Source organism: Galeopterus variegatus, unplaced genomic scaffold, assembly GCF_000696425.1.
Source record: "Galeopterus variegatus unplaced genomic scaffold, G_variegatus-3.0.2 Scaffold1695, whole genome shotgun sequence".
In the NCBI taxonomy this organism is placed as follows: domain Eukaryota; kingdom Metazoa; phylum Chordata; class Mammalia; order Dermoptera; family Cynocephalidae; genus Galeopterus; species Galeopterus variegatus.
The window spans coordinates 330,051-338,075 of NW_007727806.1; the positions used below are offsets into that span (position 1 = coordinate 330,051).

Genomic DNA, 8,025 nt, shown 5'->3' on the forward strand with positions numbered 1-8,025 from the left:
GGAGACATAACAACTGACGTCGGCGGCGGGGCGGGGCCGGGGCGGGGCCTCGAGGGCAGCGCCCGCAGGGGCTGGGGGTGGGGACCAGGCGGTGCCGCAGGGCGAGGGGCGGCCAAGGGGGGCGGAGGCGAAGAGGTGCGGAGCCGCTGCCTGGGCTTAGCTTCCAAGCAGCTGCAGAAGTTGCCTCTCCAGTGTCTTTTCCGCTCTCTCCCCTTTTGCCCTGCAGGTATTTAGTTATTGATTTTGTCCGAGGATGGACTTAGGACTTTGTGTATTTTTTTTTTGTAAAATGAGGACAGTTAATTATCTTCTTAAAATCGGTTAAAAGAAAAAATAAAATAAAATAAAGGGACCGGCCGGTTAGCTCCGTTGGTTAGAGCGCGGTGTTTTAACATTCGGATCCCCGTTCTGGCCAGCCGCCAAAAAAAAAAAAAAAAAATCGGTGAAAATAGAAGTGTGTACGTTTCTGCTGAGTCCTGGCGAACTGGGAAAATTTTGGCACAGTTGATTTGAGGTGGTAGAAGGTGAAACCCAGAAAACAAATGTTTTTCTACCTGTGCATGAGAATATGGGTTGCGCACATGTATGTGTGTTGGAGGTTTGGCCAAAAGGGCAGTTAGAACTGGGCCCGGTTGTCGCTGCCTGTTAACGATCTTTTCCCGCCTTTCAGTCTCAGAGGTGTCTTTAAAAGCCAGGTGTGGTAGCCCGGAGTTCCGAGAACAAAGGTCCTTGAGTGTTGTTATGCCCAGGTGCAAAGTTCTGTGTGCGTTAGTTCCTGACCCACCCTGAGTGTGGGCACCACCACCAAGAGGAAATCATATAAGATGGATAACATGGACACGTGTGCAGTGCCTGAGTCTATTTACTTAACCCCAGCCAAGCATACTTTTTATGTAAGTCTCTATGCCAGTCTTGAAAGAGGAAGGAGTTGGATTCATAAACTGAACAAGCCCCCTTGGTCAGGAAGGAAAAAACCCAGGAGTTACAAAAGAAGCATTAACCATTTGGGCAAAACTGTCAACTGTCCTAAACTAGGGGTGAGAGTTGCAGAGAGAAAGGGAGTGTGATTCTCACTCTTTGAGCAAATGAGGAATGGAAAGCAAAGAATGGACCCTGAGAATGTAGACTCGCAATGCTACCCCTTCAAAATAAAGTGAACAAAGGCATTTCAGTGCCAAGCTAGTAGAGGAGGAGTTAGAAGGGGACAGGCCCAGGGGGCAGAGGGAAAGAATCAGAGGAGGCGGTGTAGGAATGTACAGCCAACTCTTGGACTATCCTCTTCTGTCATAACTAGTTTCAATGTGGCTTTGTTTCCATGGCTGGCAGATCAGTGTGGGAGACTGTATTAAACAGTTCATTCTAACAAGCTTGGTACTGAAATTTCAGAATCTTTGGGCATATCACGGTTGGGCAATACTCCTGTCCAAACCTTGACATATAATGTGATGTCCCTTACCTCAAAGGTATGTACTCACTAGTGAGGAGAGACTGACCCAAGCTCAAATAATATGAAAGAGGGATGGGAGGAGGAAGTTATGGTGTGAGCTGAGGATGGAACCAGCCAGGCCAGGCCAAATTGGAAAAGATAGAGTGTAGGAGGGACTGGCAAGAAGGGATTAAAAAATTCTTTTGACATTTCTTGTTTCTTTCAACTGCTGCAGCATCCCAATCCCCTTGCTATGTTCCCTTTATGTCTTAACCCTTAGGAAAGATAAAAGCACTGATGAAAGAACACATGGATCTGCTGGGTATGGGAGTATGGACACTCACATCCTCTATTGGTGGCAGTGTACAATCTTTCAGGAGGGCAATTTACAATGTGAGTTAGAAGCCCCCCTAAAATATATGCTTTTTGGCACAGTAATCAGTTTTGGGGGAACTTATCCTGGGGAAATAATTGAACATGGGCACAAAGGTGGGTGTGCAGAGTTTTGTTGTTACTGCAGAATTAATAATGGAAAGAAAGAAAGAAAAAAAAACCCCAAATATCGGTCAGATGCAGTAATCCAAATGATGAACTATTAGACAGCCACTAAAAGAACGTAGACATATGGTTATGGACAAGGAACCATATCCAAAATACAGTGTTTGGTGAAAAAAGCAGATCACTGAGAAGTTTGCAGGATATGATCCTATTTTTGTATTTGTATTAGGAAAAGGCAGAGATTTACACAGTAAAATGTTAACTGTATTCATCTCTAAGTGATGGGATTTAGATTACTTAAATTTTTTTCTTTTGTGCTTTATTTTTATTTTAATATTTTGCTGAAATAATCATACATTATTATTGTAATCTTGAAATGTGTTTAAGAAAATAAAACAACCACTAGGACTGCTTCTCTGGTCTGGAGGTTTAGCAGCAACGATTAATCCTCTGGGACTCCAAGGGTGATGGGGGTTGGAGGTGTGTACTGTCCTCCCATGAGGGTGATTTCAATTTCCACTAAGTCTAGCTGAGCAGACTAATTAGAATTTTTGTTCAAAGACCGGGCTGACAAAAGGATGTTTGAATTATTCATTGTTTTCTGTAATCTGTTTTTCTAATAGCTAGGCTATTAATCTGGGTTCTTGGTTTTACATCTCAGATTCTATTCATTTGGCTTAAATGCCTTATCATTTGTAGCAAGAACATGGGAACCATAATTAGAAGGCCTGATCCTGTGTGAACTCCTGTCTATTAGCTGTGTCACCTTGTTAGGCAGTTACAAAACCTCACTGAACCTCATTTTTATCATCTGTAAAATGGGATAGGATGTTTACCCTATGAAGCTGTCGTAAGGATTATATGAAATAGTGAATGTAAAAAGTGCTTTGAAACAGACCTATTGATTGTATTTTTTAAAATGAAGAAATAATTTTAGGGAAAAAGAAAAAGTCTCTGGCTGAGCTTGATGAAACAGGGTTATTTTATTTAGGGTCCAAAAATCCCTCACTTTTTATTTTACACATACATGTATAAATATAAGTATGTGTAACAATTTAAAGCTTCATCCAAACTGGGACAATTTTGAAAGTGAAAGTGGCAGTGGTAATAAAATTATGCTGGACTAAGAAGGATAGACTGGGACTGTACCAGACAAACCCTACTTGTAAAAAACATATCCCCTGCTTATCTCTGATTTCTGTTCCTCAGAGGCAACTGCCTGCAATGCTTTTAGCATTTTTCATCTTTACTTCTGTATTTCTAAAGAATAGGTTTCTACTGCTTTTCTTGATTTTTCCATTTTAGACATTATCTATTGATTTCTTACTATGGAGGATAAGGAATATCTCTTTTACACCCTCCATTCACATACCATTTTCCTCCCCTCATTCTAAACATGATTATATTATATATTCATTTTTATATTAATATGCCCATATAAATCTTGTTCATGGCTGAACCACATCCTTTATATTTCCCTTCTTGTGCAATTGTTCATTTCCTCTGGAGTTAATAATTAACCCAAATTTTGGTTTGGACTATTTTCTATCGCCCTGTCCACTTATTCATCCCCAGCCAGTGTCTGAAAAATAAAACTACTCAATCAGCCAATCTATCGGCTCCATATTTTATTGGAAATAAACCTTGTCCTCGGTCCTCTTGCTCCAGGCTAGCCCATCCACAGCTGTCATCCCAGGACTTCCCTTTCTTCTCTTCCATGTTGGATTTTCTGTTGTTTTTTGTTGTTGTTTTTATCCTATGGTTGCCCTTTGTTCTTTCACTTCTTTATTTGCGAGGAACGCATCCCATTCTACAGTTGCTTATGAAGAAAATGAGCATGGAGGTAAACTTTGGAAACTTTACACATCTAAAAACTTCTTTATTCTCCCTCAATTTTTTTTTCTTTAAACTTAGAGAAGACTGGCAAGAATATTACAAAAACCTCCTTCATACCCTTATCAATTCACCAATTGTTAACATTTTGCCATTTGTGCTGCATCATGTTTAGATCATATAGTCATACCTTTTTCTTGAACCATATGAGAGTTAGTTGCAGTTATCCCCCTGTTTGAAAGATAGTTTGGCCAAGTATAGAATTCTAAATTGGAAATAATGTCCCCTCAGAAGTTTGAGAGCATTGATCCGTTATCTTTCGGCTTCTGTGGTTGCTGTTGGAAGGCTGGCGTCATTCTGATTCCTGCCTTCTAAAAAATGACTTGTTTGTTCTATCTGCAAGCTTTTCGAATCCTCCTTTCATCCTTAGTATTCTGAACATTTACAATGTACCTTAGTGCAAGGCAAGTTTCCTTCCCTTCATTGTGTTGAGTGCCTTTCAAAATGGCAACTCATGACCTTCAGTTCTGGGAAATTCTTTGATAATTTCCTCAGTACATTTTCTCACGTTTCTGGAATCCTATTAGTGAGATGTGGGAACTCCTAAATTGATATTATAATTTTATTGTCTTTTTTTCTCCAGTTTTCCTCCCTTTGCCATTCATTCTGCTTTCTGGGAGATGTCTTCAACTTTCTCTTCCACCCCTTTTATTAAATTTTTAATTTTGTCTATCCCACTTTTAATTTCCAAAGGTTCTTTCTTGTCACCAGGATGTGCCTTTTCTATAGCATTTTATTCTTTTTGTTTTATGTATGCAATATATTCTCATATCTCTTTGAAGATATTAATTATTGTAGTTTTCCCCCTAAGGTTTTATTTTGCCTTTTGCCTCTTCTGTCTGGGTTCATTTTCCTATTTGTTTATTTTGACTCCCTCTAATTGCTTGGTAATTCTCGACTCTCTCTTTGTTCATAGGTTCATAAATGTGAGGCACCGGAAAGCTCATTGGCACGGAAGTTCTCTGAGAGTGAGTGGGGCTCATTGTTGGGTGAAGGGGCAGAGCTCACCCATTTCATTGGGAGGATCTATAAGTCCTGTCTCCAACTCGTTTGCTTTCTCGAGAGAGGACTCCTGCCTACAAAGTTCAAGTTTGGTTGCCAGCATTCTGGGATTGAGTGGGAGAAAGTGCTGGGGATATCAAGTCTTAGCCATTAGGCTTGTGATAAATACCACGGTTTTCAGTAGGGTGTCTCATCTCCCTCTTTTAGTTAGCTATGAGATATGCCTGGTATTTTCAAGTCCAGAGCCCATCTGTTCCCTTCCGAGGATAAACTGCATCATCTTCTGGGGAAGAGGAGAGGCAAGTACCTGGCTGCATAGGGCCCAAATGTACCTTAGGAGATTTTAAGCAAATCCTCTAGATTTCTGTCCCATCCTCCACTCTGGTCTTCCAAAGTGGTATACTTCCAATTTCTGAACTTTTCCTGGGTTCTGTGGCACCAGCTAATTAGTGTGGCAGAGGTAGTGCCATGGGCCCACCACGCCATTGCCTCTTCCCAGGAGTCTAGACAGACCATAGCTTTTGACCTTTCTTGTAATTAGCTTGGATAAATGACTGAATTGTGGCCAGCAGGAGGTGAGTGGGAGTGAGGCCTGGCCCTCAGAAACAGCCGCTCTCTCCCAATTAGGTGGTCAGGGAGGGGTGTGGACACAGAGAACAGTCCTGAGACCTTTGCAGGGTAGCAGGCCCTAAAAACTAGGGGATGAAAGAGTCGGGTCCCGGGGCCCCATGGATTTGTTCTCATCTTCAGCTGTTTTTGTTTTGTTTTGTTTTTATAGAGCTCTCTGCATCCAAGACATGATCAATTCCAGAGAGTCAGAGGAGCGAGGATGGGGCTCTCAGGAACCTGAGAATGGTAGGCGGGGATCACAGGAAAAAGAATCCAACACCTGCTACTTTGCTTTCTGAGGGGGCAAGGAGAGTAGCAGATAAAGACAAAGGAAAGAACCCCATTTTATTCACTTTATTCTCACCCCCATCATCAAGAACACATTTTAGTAAAAAAAAAAAAAAAAAAGGCTAGAAATCGGAGTCCTGTGTAGATGGGCTGGGTATGTATCATCTTATGTGTGGCTGATATACGCAGCTAAGCAGAGATTTGATGCAGGTAAGGGAGTGATTTTAAATCTGTTCCCTGCATATAAACATATTTGATATTTCCCATTTCTGGGACATAAATGTTAATTTCATTGTAACTAACAATAGAAAGGATGATAAAAGTAGCCCTTGACTTCAAGAAGCTCACCTTTTAGCAGTTAACCCTGGGAGCTCTTTGCCAGTTACTGCACTGTTATGAGTGATGCCAGGAGGTGCATACATAGCACCCTGTGAAGCCTATGATCCCCCTGGATTCTCCCCTCTCTGCCCATAGCTCCTTTTCTTCCCACACTTCTCACTGCTGCACAAGCCCACTTCCCGGATAATCTCCTAAACAATTTAAAGTTAATTGAAAATTTGTATAATCAATTTCTTTATAACCAGACTGATTTACATTTTGAAAGCTTACTATTGGACAGCATATAATTATATAATTTATAGTTGATTTGAATATAACACTTATGGGCATTAAAAAAGGAGTTGAGATTAAGATTGAGCCCTTAGGCACATAGCTGCCTCCTACATTGTTGCTGTGAGAAAATCTGACTTGCCCCGAATGCCTTCTCCAGGCACATGCCCTGCTGTGATTGTGAGCACTGTCTGTCCTGTTCTTCCTGTGTACAGATGACCCTGTTGACTGACTACCGCCACAGATTGGGACCAAGTTGCTTTTCCCAGTGCATTAAGGCCATTATCTGTAGGAATAAGCAATGCCTCAATTCAGTATTCGGAGACCTATTTGGCACTCAAGCCGATATCTTCGAGGATGACTGTCTTTTCCCAGCGAGATACCTGCAGAAAATGGCTTTCGATAAAGCTGAAAGGAACGCACCCCAGGGCAACTCTCTTTGTATGTTGCTGTCCACATAATAAACAGCCCTTCTCCCCAAGCCAGCCCACCAGCCAGTTTTTTGTGTAGATTCTTGAAGATAAGGCTGCTGAAAGGAGGAACACACAGCGTGAAACAGAAGGTTACAGAACTTCAGTTATGGGAGGCACACCGTTTATCTCAAATTATTAAGTTCTTGTTTCCCTCCCCAGTTCTTTAAATCACCCCTTCCCATGCACAGCCAAGAAATTATATCAGCCAGCCCGTGGCTCACTTGGGAGAGAGTGATGCTGACAACACCAAGTCAAGGGTGAAGATCCCCTTACTGGTCATCTAAAAAAAAAAAAGAAAGAAAGAAATTACATCAGTGGTTGGCAGCTTCCTCTGCAGGTAAGTCACCTGGACTGTCTTCTTCCAGCAGCAGGAACAGCAAGGAGTAGAACTCCCCGAATAAACACTTTGAGGCAAAGGTAAATAAGGGTGGAATGAGCAAATAGGAAGTCACCTTTCCTCTGGAGTAAACTGTTCCCTCCTCTGATTGCCTGAAGCTACAACGACACATCATCTGACCACAGGACAGCAGGACTGGCTACATTATTTTTCCTCCCAGAAAAAATGATAATGCAGGCCCTTGTTCAGACAGCTGGAAAAAAGTGCCGTTAAGGTACTAAAACATAAAGTTTTCTTTTCTTTTGCGGTGTCTCTTGTCCTGTCATGGTATTTTGCTATTTAATGTAGCTCTCCCCTAGTCCAGGGATACTAGCAGGGCGAGTGAAGGGTTCTTCCTCCAGCCTCAGGCCAACTCTAGGCTGTGTGGTGCCTGCCAACCCACAGCAGATGGTTGGCCCAGAAGGGGTTGCAACCTTACAGCCAGGACAAGCTCAATACCTTGATTGGGGGTGGGCCAGAAGCTGCCCGGGGCAAGTCGCTGCCAAACAGTTGGGTGCTGCCAGATCCTGCCGGAAAGTGCCCTGGGGTGCATGTGCCTAGCCCCAAATCTGTCCGAGCTTGAACCCAGGTCCCCACTGGGACGGAGGGTGACAGCAGACCATGGACCTCCCCCCACCCACACCACAGCCCCAACCCAGTTGCCACCCTGGGTGGGATTGGGGGGGCAGGGGTCACAGTCGGGAGAGCAGACATGGAGGGTGGGAGGCTGTACAGAACCCCAGGCACCAGGCAATGGAGAACAGGATACCAAGGACCCATCCCAGGGAGGTGGGAGCTGGCAGCAGACAGAACCTGGTGTGAGCTGATGGCACATGCCCCAATGTCCATCA

The 8,025-nt window shown here is 43.1% G+C and overlaps 1 long non-coding RNA gene across 2 annotated transcripts in view; it reads left to right on the forward strand.

Moving 5' to 3' along the window:
- The window catches only part of LOC103595153, a 9,047-nt gene extending 1,608 nt beyond the window's left edge, over positions 1–7,439 (forward strand). The window contains exons 1-4 of one of the 2 annotated variants that reach the window (XR_550918.1): positions 163–226; positions 4,734–4,785; positions 5,598–5,674; positions 6,541–7,439. This is a non-coding gene — a long non-coding RNA (uncharacterized LOC103595153). Of the gene's footprint in view, positions 1–162; positions 227–4,733; positions 4,786–5,597; positions 5,675–6,540 lie in introns of those variants that run through there. The other variant, XR_550917.1, reaches the window with a different exon arrangement.
- Positions 7,440–8,025: the final 586 nt, after the last annotated feature.